The 21,583-nt window shown below is 44.4% G+C and overlaps 1 long non-coding RNA gene across 1 annotated transcript in view; it reads left to right on the forward strand.

Annotated features, from left to right (window-relative positions):
* Positions 1-1,657: 1,657 nt before the first annotated feature.
* LOC140216367 (uncharacterized) overlaps positions 1,658-21,583 on the forward strand; it is a 42,459-nt gene continuing 22,533 nt past the window's right edge. The window contains exon 1 of the long non-coding RNA XR_011893018.1: positions 1,658-1,783. This is a non-coding gene — a long non-coding RNA (uncharacterized lncRNA). The remainder of the gene's footprint in view (positions 1,784-21,583) is intronic.

The following is a 21,583-nucleotide window of genomic DNA, read 5'->3' on the forward strand; positions in this document are numbered from 1 at the left end:
GAATGCTCACAGGGGCACTCAATCACTTTTTGTGGAAGTCCAGAAATGCATTTGAAGTTGAAACAGACACTTTCTAAAATACGTTGCTGCAAAAAGTACTGCAATGCATTCAGAAGAAGCGGTGGCAATCAAAAACCGCTTATGACCCTGTTGGCTGCGCTCCCATTCTCTCTTCATTTGCTTGCATGGCGAAGGCTACGGGGAGGGGGGGGGGGGGGATGCCCAAAACGCTCCGTTTACTGAACGTCACCGTGGCGCACAGATCGCATTTTATTTTATATGGTCACGTCGACCTCACTACTTCCAATATTGGCGCATCAGATGCGCCAAACGTAGCCAAGCGCGCAGTTGTCCTGAGCGAGCCACAGTGCTCTCTGCCAGCGGATCCGTCGCGGCACCCCACGGGGGCCCCAGTATATACGGTGCCTACGGAGCGCAGCTACATGCAACTGGAGTGCGTATGCGCTGCGTCTGCATTGTGCGCGAGAGAGTTCGCGTGCGCCTTCGCGGTCATTTGCTCCAGTCTGGGTGCGCTGCGTGGTGGGGAGCGGCTTTTTCCTACACCAGTTGGGCCAACTGATAGTAGCCACATTTAAAGTGCACATTAGGAAGCGCAATCAAAAGCCTAATACGAAGCGTAGTTTTCCAAGGCGTCTACCCACTAGCAATGCGATGGATAGGTGTGCAAGTTGGTAATGCATAACAGAAAACTTGGGACGCAAGGAAGACACTGGACGCGCATGTGTTGTGCGTTCCTTTTCTACGTCCAATGTCTTTCTCGCGCTCTATGTTTTACAATAACAACAAGAAGCGGCCAGGAGTGAACGTCTTCTGGCAAACGCAGGTGTTCTCTGAGCTTAAGGTTTGCGTGCTTCCAAGATAATTGCGCGTGGAAAAGTAGTCGAAATTAGTGAGACCCGATGGCTGCGATGGAGATGAGGAGGGTGGACAAAGTTTAATTCACGTTGGAGTGTCTGCGGCCGAGCATGAGCAGAGGATAGGCGGCTTCCTCCTGAAGTGCGTAAATTTATTGATAATCGAAAGCAGAATTTCTCTTACTTGAGCGTGTTTATTAAACCTCGTCAATAAACATGCAGAGTAACTGAACGGAGATGCGCATCGATGCAAACAGCCTTCTTCATTGATTTCAGCTACTGGCCAATGCCAGCCGCGTATGGGAATCTATTATATCATGCAATAAAGAGTCCAGAAAAGAGTGAGGAGCCGCCTTCTGCTGAAAAAAAGAGCGTTTGAGAGAAAAGTGAACTCAACGCGACGCACATGACTACAAAATTCGCCTGAGATGCTCACAGTAACGTATGCTATCCGCGGACTATGTCTCTTTTACCAAGCCCGAGGGATAGCTCAGGAGCCAACTACTTCCTAAAATAGGATCTGCATAGCTGTTTCAGCAGCCACGGACAATAAAGTACGTATGAAATTGGTCTGTTTCGACGGGCACGCACAGTCAACGATTTTGTATTCTTTCTAACAGCCATAATGGATGGCCACGCGCATGACCTTTAGGTCGCGTGCTTTGTGAATGGTATTTTGCACCTCCACTGTTGTCCAAAGACGTTACATCGTATTCAGCAAAAAAAGGCTATTGATGAATGGAACTACATTCATGAACCTAGATGCTGTGGCATATAAAAGCTCGAAGAACGTATTCTCACTCCAGTGCCACAGCAACGACTGTGATTCTCAAGATCGCAATTTGAGAAACAATGGCAGCGTACAAGGCAACGATTCTCGTTTTTATTGTGGTTGCCGTTGCGTTCATGTAAGTAGCCAGATCACTTTACATAGCTGTTAACTAAACTAGGAATAACTAAATTGCGTTACGAGCGCAATTGTGAATTTGAGTTGGCGATTTAATGCTAGTATGGTCGCGTTTGCATGACCAGCGAAGTAAACCATGTGAAACTTCATGAGCCAAATTTATGCTCCATAATAAAAAAGTGAGTAAATATTAAAATCATCAATATAATTGCCGCTAATGTTGAAGATGTGGTCCCACCAGGTTTTGACGCTTTAGGTACTCCCCTTTTAAAACTCCTTTAAGATGCGTTCCTGAAAGTAAATTACCTCTTAAGCTACGCTAAGCTTGTTGCTTAAGTGCAGTTTAATTTTCAGGTAATGAACTTAACGCAATCGCTCGTTTACTTAGATTTTGCCCCCTGTAAGAGAACCCCATATGGCTAACGTTAATTTGGATACCCTCACCACAGTGTGTCTAATATTCATGCCGAGTTTCGGACATGTACAGCCTAGAATTTATTTCATTTATTTCTTAGTTTTTTGTGTGCAGGCGTTTGTGAGAGTAACGCTTTGTAGTGATAAGTCATCAAATGCAATGGCGGTTACCTTGCCATATGAATCTGAAAATCGGAACCCTGTTTGTTTTAAAGAACCAATGTGCCGGTTATTTAGATGTATAAGCTACCAACAGAAAGCATTTAAAGTATTCATAGGAGAGTACAGAAAAAAATTGTGTGCTTGATAGCTATTTAACGTTGGCTTTGCTACAAAATGGTCTGACCTGTCTGGCAGGAATAGATGTAAATGGCCGTCCAAAGGCAAATATTCATAGGGAAATGTCACTGAAATATACAACCTCATGAACAATGTTTCAGGTTAGGCGTAGCAACCTAAAAGAAAGGTTTATTGGCGTAATAAAGAGGAAGGCGCGCCTTCTGCTCCGTGAGTTTGAATGCCATCGCTTGCCGCGTGCAGCAGTCTGAAGGCTCGATAGCACAATAAACTGTGCGCGAGGCTCGAAAAAAAGCTATGCATTTACTTATTCCATTACTAGCACATGTAGATGCCACACAAGCAGGTATTAGCTTGGGTGTACACCGTGATGACTAAAATTTGAATGTTAAGTGCGCCGAACAGAAGAATACCAGATGTTTCACCGTGTGTGTGCTCATGGTGAGTTTATCTGATCGTTTTTTTTTAATGCGATAGAATCCATCTGGTCATAACTGTCGACGGTAACCCGTTAGCAACTAGTGAATATAGCGGCACAGCGTATTGCCAACGTCGAAACAAATTATGTACGACGCGTGTACTGCAGAGGTACTTTCGCGCTTCCCTAAGAAAACTGGACGCCATATAGCTCCGCCGTCGCGCAGCCTGCACGTGGCCTTCGAAATGCATGGCATGCTGGTGCGTTCGAACATTAACAAACACGTCATGCGGCAACCGTGCACCTCTCTCTCGTGCTTTGTTCTGAGCATGCTGCGCCATGCGCGCGTCTGCTTATGGGCGCGTCTGAAAAGACCACACATGGCATGCGACACGAGAGGCATAGTGTGCCAGTGCCTGCAAACGCTGTTTATTTTTTTGCCGCACATTCAAACGCACATACTCAGTAACACAAGTTGGCGAGAGGCTCATTGGCGAGTCGCACATACCCCATGTAATCATACCGCAGCTCGCTTAAGCGTTGATGTGAAAGGCGCTCATTGATAAGCGGCGCTTACCCAGCACTGGAAACTCAACCAGGCAACGTTTAACACGCGAACCCTCTCGAGTGAGGTTAACAGCAGGGCTCTTTGAAACATTACTGAGCAAACATTTTCGGGGATATTATTGACGTTAGTAAGATTAGAAGAAGTTGTGAGGATTATGAAGTGCTTGCTAACGGATATGTTCTCAGCTACAGAGGTCTTCCAGATTGGAGAGGACACGGCGTAGGTTTTTTTTTTTTATTTCATAAATACATATCGGGTAGCATTGCTGAATTCAACAACATTTATGAGAGGGTAGCAGTCGCCTTAATAAAGGTAAATAGGAGATATGCATTAAAGGTAGTCAAGCCTATGCTCCAACCTCCTGTCATAATAATGAATGCATAAAACAGCTTTGTGAACTGTGCAATTAGCGGTTAGAAAGGCACCAACCAAGTATACTCCAGTCATGGGCTTTTTCTGGATGGGGAACACGCAACTGACAAATACGGGATCGATTTTAGGGACACTGTAGTGGAGAGATGTTGGTAGAATTTGCAGAAAGGAATAGAATATTGATAAAAACAAATAACGTCTAGAAAGCGCAGTAACAGGAAGTGGACCTGGAAAATCTGTAATTGAGAAAACAAAAATGAGATATATTTCGTATTCCGTCCCGATCCTAGCATAGCGGAAGATGCGGAAGTGTTCGGTATGTTAAAGGGCAATGACCACAGCTTACTACGGTATATGATTTGAAATTGAAGAGACCAAGAATAAAATTCGTCAAGAAGAAACGGGTCAACATAGACGCTGTAAGGGTAAAAGCAAACGAATTCAGGCATGTTGTGGCAAGCAAATATTAAGTGTCAGAGGAGGAAGGTGGAGATAACGTAGAAGTAACGAATAAAACCGTAACTAAACTAATTTGAAAAGCAGCAGTTGAAGTGGGAGGTAAGCTCTCTGAACTAACAAAGGACCTAATAAAGAAACGACAAAGCATGAACATGTCTACCTCAAGAGGTCAAATCGAAATCGCTCAAATATCAAAGCTGTCAAACGAGAAAGTAAGCGACATTCGAAATTTTAACATCGGAAATCTTGAGGAAGCAGTTATTATTGGTGACCGCATAAAATCGGTCAGAAGACAACTTGGCCAATGACAGGGCGACATGTGTGCAGTGGAAGAGAAACAGAATAATGTCATCAGTAATTTCGATAATATACTAAAGCAGCAGAATATTTCGATACTGAAAAGCTTGCGCCCTCTATTCACAACGCCTCATGACTTGAAGTGTGTCAATTCCCTGTCTTTTTGAACTTTAAGCTTCCGAGTACACAAGTATCTTTGTACACTGGAGTACACGAGCACCTTCTGCAATGGTCAGCCAAGTGACCTCCCACTACAAAAACCTGCACATCTGCTCGATGCTCTTTCAAATGGTCATTCACGCATCGACCAGCCTGGCCGACGCAACATTTGCTACAGGAGAGCGGAATGCGGTAAAGCACCGCCTTCTGCCACCATACGAGAGGCTTAACTATTTTTTTACTCACTTTTGTCAAGTACGTGAACAGTTCACTACTCCTCATATGCGTGCCGATTAGTCAGGGGCCGAGAAGACTATAGGAACGCTGCACTTTCCGGCCACTTTCTTCAAGTGGTGGAGAGGTTGTGCAACTAGGGCGTCACCATAGGCTTCCTTGGCCGTTCTTTGTCAGCTTCCCTGCTATGTGCACCTGACCTTACATCACCAATAATGCTTTCAAAGACAGAAGCGATGGTTTCACCAAAAAAACCCGCCTGCTGGAAAATCATAACATGGCTTTTAACGCTCCGAGCTTTTTGGTGCACGCATGAGCGTTCGAGGGCGGATCTGATACAGGTCAATGCGATGCCTCTCTTAACAAGTTTTCATTGGGCTGAATCATGATTCAACGATCATCTTCTTTGAATTTCGCTGATATTTCCACCATACACTTATATTTCCAAGGATCAGGCGCAAGTACCCAAACAGCAACTACGTATTCAATGCAAATTCATACGTGGACTTCAGCCCTCCGCTACTAGCCTTAAACTTATCAAGCACACGTCTAACCTTTAGGCTTTCTATGACCTCTCTAAAGCCACATACGATAACAAAGTAATGATGTATGTATCTAAAAATGTTTACCACTGAGGCTTTGTCAATGCTCGCTTCAATACGATTGTTACAATGCCAACACACAAATTACTTAATGAACGCATGATTTGACCCGATGCAGATCCATCGTCTTTGGGTGAAGGATTTGTCACCAAAGGCAATCAATGTGAATGATAGGCAAAACGTTAAAAGCTCTAAAACTGTCGATAGATAAAACCGCTGAATTCTGGAATGTCACAGGAACGTTGCCTTATATAAAGGAGCGTACAGCGAGCAGAGGATCTGGTTGGGGAATAGAACAAAAGAGATATTCTACATCTTTTCAAAAGACGATGCTTAATGCCCATTTGAGCAAGTATGTGTAGGCTTTCGTAGCAGGGCTCACTTGGCCGACCATTGAAAAAGTGTCCGTGTACTCCAGTGTACAGACTTATACACTAGGAAGCTTCAAGGCTCAAAGAGAGGGAGCACTGTATCAGGTATTTTGCACAAAGGGGTAGGAGAACGTTAAATTAGCACCGCGTCACCTAATTTGTCTAGGAAAGAAAGAAATGTTTGCACAATAGGTTTCGAAGTCCGCGGGCATGAAGAGCGTAGCAGAGACACATTTCCGGATCTCTCATTTACTTACAACGTTTAAAGAGTAAATTACTTGTGTTTTTGTTTATGCTGAAGCCTTTTTTGCTGTTTTGAATAACGCTTGTTTTGCGTTCATGTAACCGTAGTTCTCATTTGCCCAATGCCTTCCGAAACCCCTGCGAGATATTTCTTAATATTTAAATAAATAAATGAATAAATAAATAAATAAATAAATAAGCTTCCATCAACCAAGCAGAGAACTTGGGAAGCGATTACACTAACATTATTGCATCCGTATCACTTCCCGTACTCCCCAGAGTAGTAGGTGACAGGATCCTAACGGATTTAGTCACCTTCCCGTCCTAGCCCGTACTTCATCTCATTCCGAGCAATGTCGACGATTTGATTCAACCCATAAAAGAGGCCCTCAATCAAAGTTCCAGAAAGCTCGATCGCGCGGTGAAATCACTAGCAGCAAATCCCCACTTACTCTATTTGTGGAAGGGCGTTAGAAACGTGCTCTGATGGTGGAAAAACAACGCCTCAAGCGCACCCAATCACAAGGGATAGCTGCCCTCTCTGAACTTGCGAGTGCTTATGCAGTCCTGCTAGCTACAGAAGGATGGGCAAAATTGTGCAGCTCTTGTTAAGACCCCTTAGGCACATCACAAGCGCGAACAGCCTTGCGTAACAAGCTGAAACCTGACAAATCCAAAACGGCTATGATTCGACCATTGCAACGAATACCGCAAAAGTTTCCGGGCGCAGACCATGAGTAGACACAAGCCTTAACCACACAATACATGGGAGAAGCACCACACCCGCATAGGAACACTCTGAATTATTGCGCTTCCAAGCCAAATGCGTACGCCCCCCCCCCCCCCCCCCCTCACCAAAGCAAAAGTCTTTGACGACGCACAAGCCACGAAAAGAAACACAACACTGGGCCTCGTAAAATTATAAATGCACTCATTGCGAACCTGAGCGACACGGACTACCTCAACCCACACTGCTAGGAACAAGGTCACGTACCTTCCGAGTGGAACAAAACAAAGATTATAATTATCCGTAACCCAGGCAAAACCCCAGAATTCAAGCCCTCTCATCCCATTTCGCTTCCCACGTGCATGGGCAAACTGTTAAGTCTTTGTTAATCAGCTTCAAAATTACATTTAACCCAATAGCCTTTTCCAAACTACCATGCTAGGATTCAGGGATGGACTTTCTACACAGGATGCTTTCTTTCTTCAGAACGAAGTGTTGTCCCATATACGTTATGGTAGCGAACACCTGATTCCGGCACTTGACCTCAGGAGGGCTTTTAGTAGCATTTAATATCAAGCTATACTCACCGAACCCATTGACAAAAGATGCTGTGATCGAATATTTGGCTATATTACGTCCTCCCCTTACCTACCGAACAGCCACAACAGGATGCCCTCCAGGAGGCTCTCCGGGAGCAATATTGTCGCCACTCCTATCTAACATAGCTCTTGCATATGCGCACCACACAGCTGTTTGGGGTACATGCAGCTTTCTAGCGCTCAAAGAGCAAACCCTTCAAGAGGCGCCATACGTAAAAGAGCTTTAGCCGAGCGTTGCTTACACTCGGCTCCGCATACATTTCACGGGTACCGGTGGCTGCACAGAATGCATTGATTTGGCATGTCTAACAAGCGCGCCTCCCAGAGACGTCACTCACGAGCTCTCAGCATGGCTGTAAAACGATTACGAAAGCAACTGGACGTACCCTGACGCTCTGCCCTGACTCTGACGCTCTGTTCCACGTTCCGCGGCCGCAACGTGCGCTGTGCGCACGCGCGTCATTGTTCCCGGTAGCGTTTTACTAGTTCTACTCAGCGGCTGTGTGCAAATTGTTATGATAGGCCGGCCTGAGCGGAGCGGGCCGTAAACGCTCTGCTAAAACTCTCTATAGTCTCTAGCTTCACTATGGAACAGCGGAGACGCAATATCATATACTTGCAAGCCTTGAATGACTAAAGAAATAGCCAGTGCAGGCCGTAACGTCAAAAAAGCCAGGAAACAGTGTTTCTACAACGCCCTTCCCCTGCGAGCGCACGCCATATATCTGAACTGCGACTGCTTCTCAAGAATGCTGTAAAAAAAGTAAAGACCAATATTGAAGTGTTCGTTTAATCTTCATGCGTCGCCGGCAAAATTTTGGCGTGACTTGTCGACTAAGAAGCTATCAGTTTCAAACCTTCTGATATATGGCACTGCCGTAACGGTTCGAAAGCAGGTAGCGAATGCCTTAAACCTTTACTTCTGTTCCATGTTCACCAGGGATGATGATGTCATTCCACAATTCAATGCTTTTGACGAAATTCCTGCAATATATAATCTATCCATTAGTAAAGAGGGTGTACTGACACTTCTGCTCAATCTACATATAAGAAAGTCACCGGGAATCGATGGCATTTCTGTTTCATTTCTCTTCAGTTACGTTTAATGGTGTGCAAAGTACTTATGTTTGATATTTGATAAATCTTTGTCGCGTGGTGAACTTCCGCACGATTGGAAACATGCTAGAATCACACCGATACCGAAAACGGACGACAGGTCTCTTGTCTCTTCCTACAGGCCTATTTACTTATTCTGTACATATACGAAGCTACTCGAACACATTATATTCGCACGTATTTCGATTTTTTCTGAGGAAAACTGCATTAGTGATAGCCGACAGCATGGTTTCCTTCGCAAACATTCTACGGTAACGCCACTATTAAACATTGACCATAACCTCGCAGCGGCATTACATGAGGGTAATCAAATAGACATGATATTTCTGGATTTCGGGAAAGTATTTGATAGACTGTGCCAACAAAAACTGCTTTTGAAACTTAAACCTATTCTTAAAAACGATACATTGCTCGCATGGCTAGCGGCATACTTATCATTCAGGCATCAAACAGTACACATTGATGGAATCAGTGCGCACTCTGCCCCTGTAGAGTCTGGTGTTCCTCAGGGTTCCGTCCTGGGACCATTACTTTTCTTTGGTTTTATAAATGATATTGCTGCCAATATATCAATTAAAATACGCCTGTTCGCCGATGAGTGTACACGTTGAGGCTGCGTTCACACTTGGTCTCGAGCAGGAGCAAGCGGAAAAAAATTGAAAAAAAAAATTCGCCTGCCTAGACCGAAAAACGGGCGAAAGCCAGGCGGCAGAAAAATCGGGCTCGGACCGATTTTTTCGCCACGGCGAAGCGCAAAACCGTTCCGCTTCAGCGGAAGCTGCGCTAACGTGTAAACATCCGGTCGTAAAATGTAACATTTTCCGTTGTTCATTGTCTATTTTTAGGAAAAGCAGCTAGCTAAAGCTATCGAAACTATGTCTTGTTTATCTTCCATGGTAGGCGAAAATTAAGAACGACAGGCGCCGTTGCGCGAAATGATAGCTTTTAGTAACTTATGGGTTAATGAATGAACGTATGTCTTGAAATAGTGTGATGAACAGCGCCACCACTCGGACAAAGGTACGCAAACTAGATGGATGTGGGCGAAAGCCGCAGTGGTTTCCGCTGCAGTGGCGGAACAAATGTGAACATCTTGTACATGCGCGGAAAAGATTTTCCGCCCGCTTTGCCTTTTCCGCCCGCTTGCCGTTTCCCAAGCGTGAACGTAGCCTAACATAAGATTCTGTGCCACGACGATCAGGAATTATTAAATATGAATCTACGTAAAATTCAGGCCTGGCGCTCAACTTGGCAAATGTGCGATAATTATAAAGAAACAGAAGCTATGACCGTGACACACAAAGTTAATCTTTTGAAGTTCCACTACACCATAGATAACATCATATCTCAGGTTACAAAATACAAATACCTACGAGTAATAATTACAACAGATCTGAAATGGAACGACGACATAACGTACACGGCAGATAAGGCAATGAAGCAGCTCGGATATTTAAGAAGAACCCTTAGTAAATCCTCAACAGAAATTACACTACTCGCATACGAAACTTGCATCACATCAGTTATAGGATATGCAGCATTTGTTTGGGATCCACACACAAAGAGCATAATTACAAAACTTGAGAATGTCCAACGCAAATGCGTCAGGTTCATATACAATCGTTAGAGTTGGACAAAATCCCCATGAGCCCTTTTGCAAACAGCCAGTTTAGAGAACCTACAGGTAAGGCGATACCAGGAAACAAACAAACTCTTCTACCTAATTTACAACAACCAGCTTGGAATAAAGAAAAATGCATATTTTCATTCGATTTCCCACCGACAAACCCGTTCTTTCCAGTCAAGGAAGGTGTTCGAGTTCTTGGGCAGAACAAATGTGTTCAAAACCTCATTTTTCCCAAGCACAGTTCGCACATGGAATAACCTGCCTGCCAATGTGGTTGAGTGTTCGACGGTGTCTACTTTGTTCAGTGCATTCCGCAATAGCTAACGATGCTTCACATTGTCGTGGCATTGTGTTTGTAATTCGCTTTGTAAGTCTCATGTAGGGCCCTGTAATGCCGTACTTACTCAACCAAATGTACATCGTATTCGTATATACTGTACTCGTATGCACCCCCCTCCTGCCTAAAGCCTGACATCCCAACTGGCAGTATGTAATAAATAAAATAAAAAATAAACAAAACCATGCAAATATGCCTGGTGTACAACTTACAAAGGGCGAGAAGAAACAGAACCGCATTAATTAAAGCGCACGGCAGCGTGTACGCGGCACACCGGAAGCGGTGGGACTTCAAATGAACACTTCTGTACTCTTTGTAATAGCTTGGCGGCTATGGCACTGCTGGAAGTCGCGGATTTTGCCGAGGCAGCCAGATTTTGACGGGACGAAATAAAAAGCGCTCGCGCACTTTGATTTAGGGACACGTTAAAGAACACCACGATACCAAAATTGACCCGGAGTGCAGCACTACGGCCAGCCTCATAATCCGATTGTGTCTCTTGGCACGTACAGCCCCATAATCCAATTCAATTTTATAGCTTCTGCCACGATGCGATGTCCCATGTGAGGCAATGACAATGATCAACACTCTCAGAAGTTCTGAAATATAGCGCGCTACAACGCCTCAAGCAAACACCTCTCCCTTTGTGTTTTGTGTACTACACCGAAAAACAGCAGTGGTGCACGAAAAGTAACGTTTAACCTCAACTCATGACTCTCGTGTTGACAAAACGTTGAAGAAATTAAAGATTCGCGGTCAACATCACCGCTAATTATCGTCAATCAAAGCAAACAGGACAGAACGCTTCGCTTACATCGATTCCAACCTAGCATAGGAGCTGCACAATTTTTTATCCAGCGGCCTCGCTACATGTCTTCATTGAGTTCGTAGGCGAACTCTACCTCATACAGTGGTGGATGTCGTAATCGTCGTCCGACGGGCACCTGGAGCTGGCTGCATATTATTTGTCGTCTTTCTTGGGCTCCGGCGACGGTGTCTACGGGTCCAATCTGAGGAACAGTAGCATCGCCTGGCGATCAGAGTATTATGTCGGTGCATAATTAACTCACTTGGTATGTCCTTGAACGCCAATCGATTCCATGGACTCGGGAAGTGGTGATTGCATTTATTGGAGAGACAATGGTGTCATCTAGTGAATTGCCCGCTAGGAAAAGCACAACCTCGTGGACTGCCTCGAAGTCACTGTCGCCTGTTTAAACAGCGACGCGATACAACGTTGCTGCATGGCATCGACATTGCAACAACCTCGCAGTGTTGGTGCAGGTGGAAGAGCACAGCGTTCCAAACAGTCACCCTTTGATGTCATCCGCTTAAAAGCATTATTCGGCCTCTGGGATATGTGCTGCCCAGGCTCAAGTCAGCAGCAATGACTATGGCATAGTCCTGCCTCATCTCTCAACTGGTAAGCTCGTCACCGACTCTGTTTCCTACACTCTGACGAAGCCGGACACCCTTACCCTGCTAAAGACCTTAGAGATGCCTTCCAGAAGATTATAGACTTGATAGTAATAAGGGCAATTGGGCAGTTTCAGATCTTTCATGTCTTGATGCTGACATGCTAGTAGACGTCTTCGAAGGTCAGATTGGTCGCCTGCGGTGAATGTCTGGTTAGGTTTAACGATCTGCTGTGTTTGATCCGGGGCCGGTGGAAATAAAGATGAAGCTGCTGTGGCTTCACGAACATTTAGAGGGCGCTTACATACGCGAGGCACTTCAGAATTTCGGAAAGGTGTTATTAATGTATAAACAAAGCTGGAAAGTATCAGATATGGAAGAAATGTGAAACTTTAATTGAGGTGTTCTGTCACTTACCGATGGCGTCAATGTCGCTGATATACCACATCTACGGATAGTCTGCGGTATAACAAGTCTTCTGCTCATTCCTGGAAGGCTAGCAATCTAACTTGATTCCACGGTTGGTCACATTCGCCAACACTGTCGGACGCGTAGGTTCGACGATTGTGTAGCAACGTACGCTGAGAAGCTACGACATCGCACACGACCTTCACCTTACGCACTGCAGGAGCACATCATGGATTTCACAGAGGTCCTAGATGTGACGGGAGATCTGCCAGCTGACACCAGCGAAGGACTCGGCGCAGGACTTAGTATGACAGCATCTACTGAGGTCATCACAACGGCAATGTCGGAACCTGTGGAAGAGGCAGCAAAGGAGAGTAAAAAGCCACAGGCCATTGAGACAGCAGCGAGCATGACAAACAAGATATACCAGCTGTAGAAAAGGCCACTGCTCAGGTACCGAGCCAGTGCCCTGCCCCTATGACTCACACACTCTCCAGCAAAAATTTCCTGAAGCTTTGTGTCTCGGCAACCTCCGTGTCCAATGAGGAAGACAGCACGCCCAGTGCTTCAAGGTAGCCGCTTCGCCAACGTTCATCCAAACAAATGGAGAGATTCCGACGGTCAAGATCTAGGAGGTCCGGTGTTGGTGTAGAAGAGGAATCTCCTTCACCCTCCACACCGTTGTAACCGGGCAGTTACAGCAAATGGTGTGTAATCAACAAGGCGTTCTCGCTGCAATTACCTTTCGCAAAACTTTATGTACGAGGACTCTGGGCCCATCAGAAGAAATTGCATCTATGCTGACTGTTATCATGCAAATGACTTTGTCCCCCTTCAGAAGACAAAGAATTAAAGTGATGAGCACACTGCAATGACATTAGAACCCTTTTTATCCGAGTACAATGTTTGTGTGTCGCATGATATTCGGTTTTTGGCAGGTTACTTTTTCTTTCTGGAGAAGACCCTTCAGTATACCGCCTTCACTTACCATGTAGACATTTCAAGGCCGCCGATGCGGCATTATGCGACGCAGTGTACCATAACGCATTGTTACCGTTTATACATTCAATGATTTCGCAAGAAGGATGCCCTTATTTGAAACTCTAGCTCCTTTACTGGATTCTGACCGTAGTGTTGTTCTCTTAGAACAAATCAACTGTGTACGCGACGCGAATGATCATAAATTGCATAATACTCATAGGGACAAAAGTAGTGAAATCCTACTTAACACTATTGAAAATGCGTGGCTAATAGATATAGGAGCATCGAGGCAAATATCTGATATACAGACATTGAAGACCGTTCGCATTCTCGATTCGATTGTATATATGTTTCGTCATCGTTGATTTCTAGAGGTGTCCTTTGCAAAATGCACAGAATAGGTCTGCTTAGCTCTGAAAAATTGCTTCGCTCTGGATTTGTCTTTATTCTCTGCACGGATTCATTGAAACAGTAAATGAGAATAATTGTCACAGAACGTGATTCTATTAGTTCAAACTATGAAAAATATGCGGAGAAGAGGTTGGCAGAAATGCCGGTATAGCCTTTAGGAGCTTGAATGTGAATCTACTTGAACGTACACTTATGACATTGCGACGCGAAACGCGACTTGCAATATTTTCGCGCAGTGCGGTACAGAGGTCACCGTATTCGGTCCCGTGATAACCACGCCTTGCTTTCTAAGACCCGTCAGGCCTTGAGCTATAAACGCCGCCACGCTACTGCGAAAGTTATTACCGACATGTATTCGAACGGCGCGTTAGTAATGGACACGAGTGATATTGTGTCACAATTCGAACACTTCTATTCGGTGCTCTTTAGTGACGTTTCTGGGGACCAGGATGCCAACCTTATACTCTAATTTGAATCTATAATAACTCCTCTAAATTGCGAGCACGTTCAATCATCAGCGGTTCCATTAAATAACGGAAGGTAGAGGTTCCCATTGATAAGTTGCCCATGTCAAGAACTCCAGGTGTTTATGGTATATCAAGTGAATTTTATAAGACCATTAAGTCCATTCTAGCGCCTGTTCTACACAAGATACTTTTCATGAGTTTTGACTTACATGGTTTACCACAGTGTTTCACAAAAAGCCACATACCGGTAATAATTTAAAATACTGACATAAAAAATTACCTTTTATTCATTGTCCTGTACCTACTACATTATCAAACGTTGACTAAGAAATTGTGCTATCAGTTTGTCAAATCGTTTGCAGGTAGTGATTACAATTCTTATTGCTCATGATGAAACATATGGTATCAAAGTCCATTCGAGATAAACGTACATATCACTCGTACAGTTCTTGAGTACTGTTCCACTTCTTATACACAACTTCCTATGATTCAGATTGGCGTCTCAAAATCATTTCACCCAGTCCGGCATTTCTTTTTCTTTTCTATCTTAGTGCACGCCAATGGTGCATCCACAGTGCTTAATGGCGTTCTAGTTTGTTATATTCATTGTAAAACTCAAGTGTAGACAATAGTCCACATCCGTTCTTCCGTGAAACAAGGATGCCCTATGTCACCGCTCCATCACCTTTATTTTTTTTTTGCCTTTACTTAGAACCACTATGTTTGAGCGTTTTGAACTGCAGCAGCGTTCGTGGTTTTACTATTCTTGGTAATGAGGCAAAGGTACTATCGCTGATAATAGTAAGCTAGTAAACTAATAATCAGATGACGAATGCGATAATATCCCATCATTCTGCCAAGACAAGCAGAACATTGATAAAATTATTTCCATCATAGAAGAGTTTGGTATTGTCCCCGGTGTGCAAACGGAGAGCTCTAGGATTTCAGGGCTATAGTTTTGATATTGCGCGATTACACCGTCACATTTAATATATGCTGTCATTGAATGGTCCTGTGTGCCACCTAACTATACATGAGTTCTACTACATACCCACAAGTGCACACTAATGGGGAGAGCGCGTTCCAGCCCTGCAGCGCTACCATGTTTATATATTTGCAAGAGGAAAAGCGTGCAACATATTTTTGGCAACCAAAGTTTTCTATGTATTTCAGGTTCTTCACTGCGCAAGGCGTTGCATTAAACATTTTCACAGATTACAAAGAAGGCGCCAAATAAAACAACAGACGAAGGAAGGAGACACGAGACACGTAGGCGCCTGCATGTCTCGTGTCTCCTTCCTTCGTTTGTTGTTTTATTTCGCTCCTTCTTTGTAATCATGCATAACCAACTCGCCCACCAGCACGTGCTCAGTGTTTTCAAAATTTTTTCAACATATATATGGTCTTCGAATTCTGAGCCTGTGAGATGCAAAAATATTTTTTGACTAGTGAGCACTAGAGGGTTAAATTTGGTGCATTTGTATGTGCGACGGCTTGTCTCGCGCTTTTGGGTTAGCTCTCATCTGGCATTACGGGTCTTGTTGCAGGCTAACGTGGTTCATGTCTTATCATAATTGGTGGTGTCTTGGCGTTTATTCTAGACTTTGTTTATGGGGTTAAGGAGGGATGTTATTTTCCTTTGCTTTTCCTACTGTTCCTTTTTCTAAATATTATTTATTCACTGCACCACCAAATAAGTTTCTAAAGATATATTATCAATGTTGGTGCGGCCACTGTTTTATTGATAAGTATCCATGAGTTTACCAAGACTCTGTGTAATTGCAAGAGTGCACAAAATGCCAGTACCCCGTTCTACGGAAGCCTTATTTTACAAATTACAAACTGGAACCTTGCTGGTTAGAACATGGCTTCGGAAAAGAACTGTCGCCTTTTTGACATGCCTGAAAATATTGAACAGTTTTACTGATTGTAACGATGCCATCTTATTCTGTGATGTACTTCATAGAACATCGCTAAAATATTTTCTTCTAAATTCTGATGGTACCTTATATCTTCTTGTTCCGCGCGAAGATGTAACTCACTATCTGTTTTTACTGATAGGCCTCCATACCCTGTAGAAAGCTCCTATGCAAGACCAAAACAGAGAAAAAAAAGCAATTTCCTCAAGATAGCACTTCGTTTCACTGATTACGCGGTTACAGTGTTTTGTACATAATTAATGTTTTATTGAATAAAGGTTCACATTACAAAATAAAAGTTCATATTGCAAAATAAAGGCCAGTTAGGATCCACATTACTGTAAGCCGGATTGTTATCAAATTTTGGTTAGTTGTTTAACGTCTCCTTAAAGTTTTTCTTGAGATGGAAGATTTTGCGTTGTGTGACCTTTTCTTTGTATGTTTTGTCCTTATACCTGTGCTCACTTATGACAACCTGGTTATGATATTATTATAATTAGTTCCCGTACGTACATCATTTCGTTCATTGTAATAAATGCCATGTGTAAATAACGATGCAACGTCGGTGCAATGGACAGCACGCTCGCCTACGGTGCTGTGGCGGTGAGGCAGATGATCGAATCCATACCGTCGATAATTTCCTTCTTTTTGGCTAGATTAAGTTAACGGAGTTTCTGTGCTGCTTTTCTTCCATGGTTTTCTGATGACAGCGTAGTCGGATATTGAGGCAAGTAATGCTCTAGCATTAATAATACAACCAGTAAGTCCAACGCATCCTGGCTTGAAAGGGTCCGTCCAACAATAATTCGACAATGAACTATCAGTTTGTTAACACTGTATTAATAAATTCAGCACAATAAATATATTACGAAAAAATTATCCTGAAACAATGCAACCAGGACAAGTCATGTCACAGGATATTTTTCTAGACGTACTGTATCAGAAAATACTTTGAATTTATGTTGACATATTCGCCGGAAGACAGTTTGGAAAATGTTCAAGGGGCGTACAAAATAATAGAGTAGTGGTTAAATGGGTCCAAGTGGTAGTGGTAGAAATGTTCTCTGGCTACTGTCTTAATAAACCTAATTAAGAAAGTAAGTATATTAGGGGATGTGGACACCTTATATGGAAGCGTGACATTCTGGGTTTTACAGACACACGCCTTGCCAACATACGACCGAGCAGATTGTGATGGCGCTAGTCTTCGGCTGAAATGCTGTATGAAATGAAATTTGCCTCGGTTGGAAATGGCAGTACCCAGGTAGCTTACTAAAAATAAAAAAAATATTCAAATAATAAATTATTGCTCATGATTTAATTGAGAAGCCTAATTTGAGCAGTAGTAATGGCGCAAGTCATGCTTCCCGAAACTTTAATAGGAGCCCCACTTCAAAACATACCTGGTGCGCGTACATAGGTGTTCACATTACCACTTGCACCATGGCGTCCCTGTACAGTTTCTTGATAAGAGAGAGAGAAAGTACACAACAATGCCAGTAATTTCACCATACATATACGTAAATGCCTGCATGCTGCTATGCAAGGGAAGGAAATGTTCAAGGTAGAAAAGTAGAACTACAAACAACATGCTGAGCTAGAACGTCAATGCCAGATGTACATGCATTGCTATTGGGGGCGCCTATATAATTCTCTCTTATATTAAGGATACATTAGATTCCTAGGGCATGAGAATAATTATACCTTTGTTCAACACCGAAAGCGCTTTGCTTGGACTTGATTTTATGAGCTGAAATTAGAAAAAGAAAGTCTGTGTTTCGTTATTATACGGTCATCTATGCCGCAGTTTGTGGCACTTTAGCGTATTCTGCATGGAGCATTAAAAGTTCATATGTCAACGAGGTTGGATTTGGCGATATAGAGATTACGCATTACAGCACGCTCGGTATGGACTTAGAACGACAGAAAGCTGAGCTAGTTGGTAAGGATCCATTATGCAAAAAAGAGGTGAGATTATCTGCACAATCCTGCTTCGTTAGCTTCCTCAAATGCGATATGTATGTTCCACGCTGGAACCTTGTCGTGGTTTAGTCGTAATCGTGTCGTCCCATTGGAAGTCCAAATGATGTGCGGCTCCCTTCAACCATCAACTGGGCATGCCAGGAGGATTGGAGCTATTCTTTCCGCTGAATCTTGGCGCCAAGTTAGGTTCTACCAGGTGTGTCTAAAGGTCCGTTGCGCGGCCCTGGGAGACGGTCGCCGTTAGAACCGCTCCTACACCGATTGGAATAGGGTGGCCGTGCAACACGCGAACTTCCTATGGAGGATGAAACTTCCGGAGCTTCAACAAAGTAAGAGGAAACACCTTTCTAATAATTCACCGTCAAATAACGTACTGGTGCTTGGAGACGCCATCGTAGGTGATACCCATAGAAAAACCCTTGCTTTAGGTCCTAAGCACTGTTTTAACCCTAACGTAAAGCCCGTTGACGTTTTAAGCATACCGCGCTGCATAACAAGGCTCGTCCCGGGAGAAGAACGCTCGCGCTGTATTTCAGATTGCATTGCTAGCATTAACCAATCAAATTCTCATTTTAAGACGTCTGACCCTGTCCTACCGTTAGTTAATTACCTTGTGGGGCATAAACTTAGACCAGTAATATCTGACAAGGAAGGTTATTTCGTAATTATGCCAGATGACATGTTATCAGAAAAAGCGATTTCCGCTATAGAAAAGAATTTACAGCCAGTAAAACGCAAGCCTTCCGTAGTTAAGCAACGTGTGGTTGATCTCTTGTCAAGACATAATCTTGATAGGGTTGTCTGTAATGTCAAGAATCGCGGAATACCGAGGAGCTCACCATCCTGTTCACGCCAGTTCTCGCTACTGACAACCTGAGACGTCTCAACAGGCAAGCCGTGTCTTCACATCTAGAGGCACTGGTTCCGAATGAAATCAAAGACATCAGAGTGAACACCCGTAAGAACGTCCTAGCGATTGACGTAGAACACGCGGCTGCGTTGGATTCTTTGCGCAATGTCACGGAACTTGACGGGATGAAAGTCCGCCCTCATATTCCGCTGGGCAAACAAATCAGTAGTGGCGTAATTTACGATGTTGATGAGACCATTGTCGACTCCGATCTGTCGATCTTAATCAAGCCAGCTACAGAAAACACCATCATCACAAACGCGTTTCGTCTCGGCACGTCACGGTGTGTCAAAATCATATTTAAAGGCGAATCCCTACCATCGCATGTAAAAGTGGGCCACTTCCGACACGCAGTTCGCCCCTTCATACCAAAACCGCTGCAGTGCTGGAAGTGCATGAAGTTTGGGCATGTGAGTAGTGTGTGCAAGAACACTACCGTCTGTTCTCGCTGCACTGGGCCCCACACCACTAACACGTGCGAAGCCAGTGTGCTGAAGTGCACAAACTGCAGCGGCCCTCACGATGCCTCCTCGAAGGAATGCCCGTTAGTTCGCAAGGAAATGGCAATATTGAGGAAAATGGTTAGAGACCACTAGTCTCACCGAGAGGCAGCAACATCTATTAGGCGGCGACGATCGCGTCGCCGACGTCGATCACGAACCTCCAAAGCCTCTGCAGAGCGCCAACCACGTACACTGCCACCCACTCTTCCGCCCAGGCCAAACGCAGTCAGCTCAAAGGACACAGATGCAACGAACAGCCCTGCTGCTGACGCGTGGCCTGCACTCCCGAGGCTACATGCTCCTACTGAGCGAAATCAGACTTCTACAGCAAGGGACACTTCGACTGTTCCTGATAAACTCACGGACCAAGATCAACAAATTGTTGTCATGATCAGCTCTCTGATGAGTGCTATTCGTGTTCTTCTGGACAAGATACAGACACCAACAGCTCGAAGTGCGTTGCAAGTGCTGGATGCCATCAATCCGATTCTAGCGAGCCTTCAGAAGTCCAGTGCTTGAGAACTTCTACAGCAGAACCATGGCTCATCGACAGCAACAGCGATCGTTCCGGGATGATGTCAGAAGTGCCTCCATATTCCAATGGAATGCGAGAGGCCTAAGGTCACGTATTTCGGATTTTCGACAGTTCGTGTTTGGCTACCACTTCCCTATACTGGTGATCTGTGAACCGTACTTATCAGCCTCCATAAGACTATCAGGATATGAACCTTTTGTTTCAACAACGTGTGCCCGTAGTAGTAAGGTTCTGGTTTATATTCGCAAGGACCTAACGTATTTTTCGCAACCCGTAGCGCCACACGACCGTAACCAATACGTCTGTGTCAGTGTGAAAAAGCAGAGGCTGTCTTTTACTATTATTGGCGTCTACTTATCCCCAACAAGTCAGTTTGACAGCAAAAGACTAGAAGATATTATGGCTACTACTCCCGGTCCTTCGATAATAACAGGAGACTTCAATGCTCACCACCATATATGGGGAAGCTCCAGGATAAATTCGAGGGGCAGGTCACTAATATCCTTTGCATCAGGCCACAAACTGTGTCTTCTAAATGACGGAAGTCCGACATTTCTGCGAGGAACAACGTACAGTAGCTGCCTTGACTTGACTTTGGTGTCACGTTGCCTGACTTCGAGCGTGCAGTGGTTCACTGATATTGAAACCCATGGGAGTGATCATATTCCGACCTATGTGAGAATCAATTGTCTAGACGCCGCATTACCGGATGTATCTCGTCAAATCGATTGGTCAGTCTTTCAAGATCGAGTAGAAGACACCTGCAAGAAACATATCGCACGCAGACTAGAAGACATAATTGCAGACGCAATGCAAGAATGCACGCGTTGCTTCACACATTTGAAAAAGCGTACAGAGAATGACATTGAATTGGAAAGGCTTCGTACAATACGTCGCCGTGCTGAAAGGAGGTACAGGCGCACAAAGTCAATTCTTGACCTCAGAGAAGCTCGGCGCATGCAAAAGAAGATAAGACGCCGAATGGATAAGCTAGCGGATCAAAGATGGCAATGCTTTTGCGAGTCACTAGATCCCCGCAAGCCATTGTCCCGTGTGTGGCGTACCCTACGGGGTCTTTGCTCAAGACCCCAGCAACGACACCCGTTTAAAGCCCTCGCTCTCTATCAAAACCGCCGCGAGATAGACGTTGCAGAGGAATTTTGCGCGCAAATCGCCGGCGGCACAGTTTTAGTCCCTGACATGGCTTTAAGCGACATCCCCGGTCCACGAGATACCAGCATGGAGGCTCCATTCTCTATGGAAGAATTAGAAGCTGCTATGGCGCTCTGTAGGTGTTCGTCTTCACCAGGGCCCGATGGCATAACATATACTGCTTTGCGCCACCTAGGCCGAGAAGCACGCCTTTTTAATAGTTCATGGCAAGATGGTGTCGTCCCACAGGAGTGGAAACGCAGCCGCCTGGTACCG

Source organism: Dermacentor andersoni, chromosome 3 (genome assembly GCF_023375885.2).
Source record: "Dermacentor andersoni chromosome 3, qqDerAnde1_hic_scaffold, whole genome shotgun sequence".
NCBI classification, from domain to species: Eukaryota; Metazoa; Arthropoda; class Arachnida; order Ixodida; family Ixodidae; genus Dermacentor; species Dermacentor andersoni.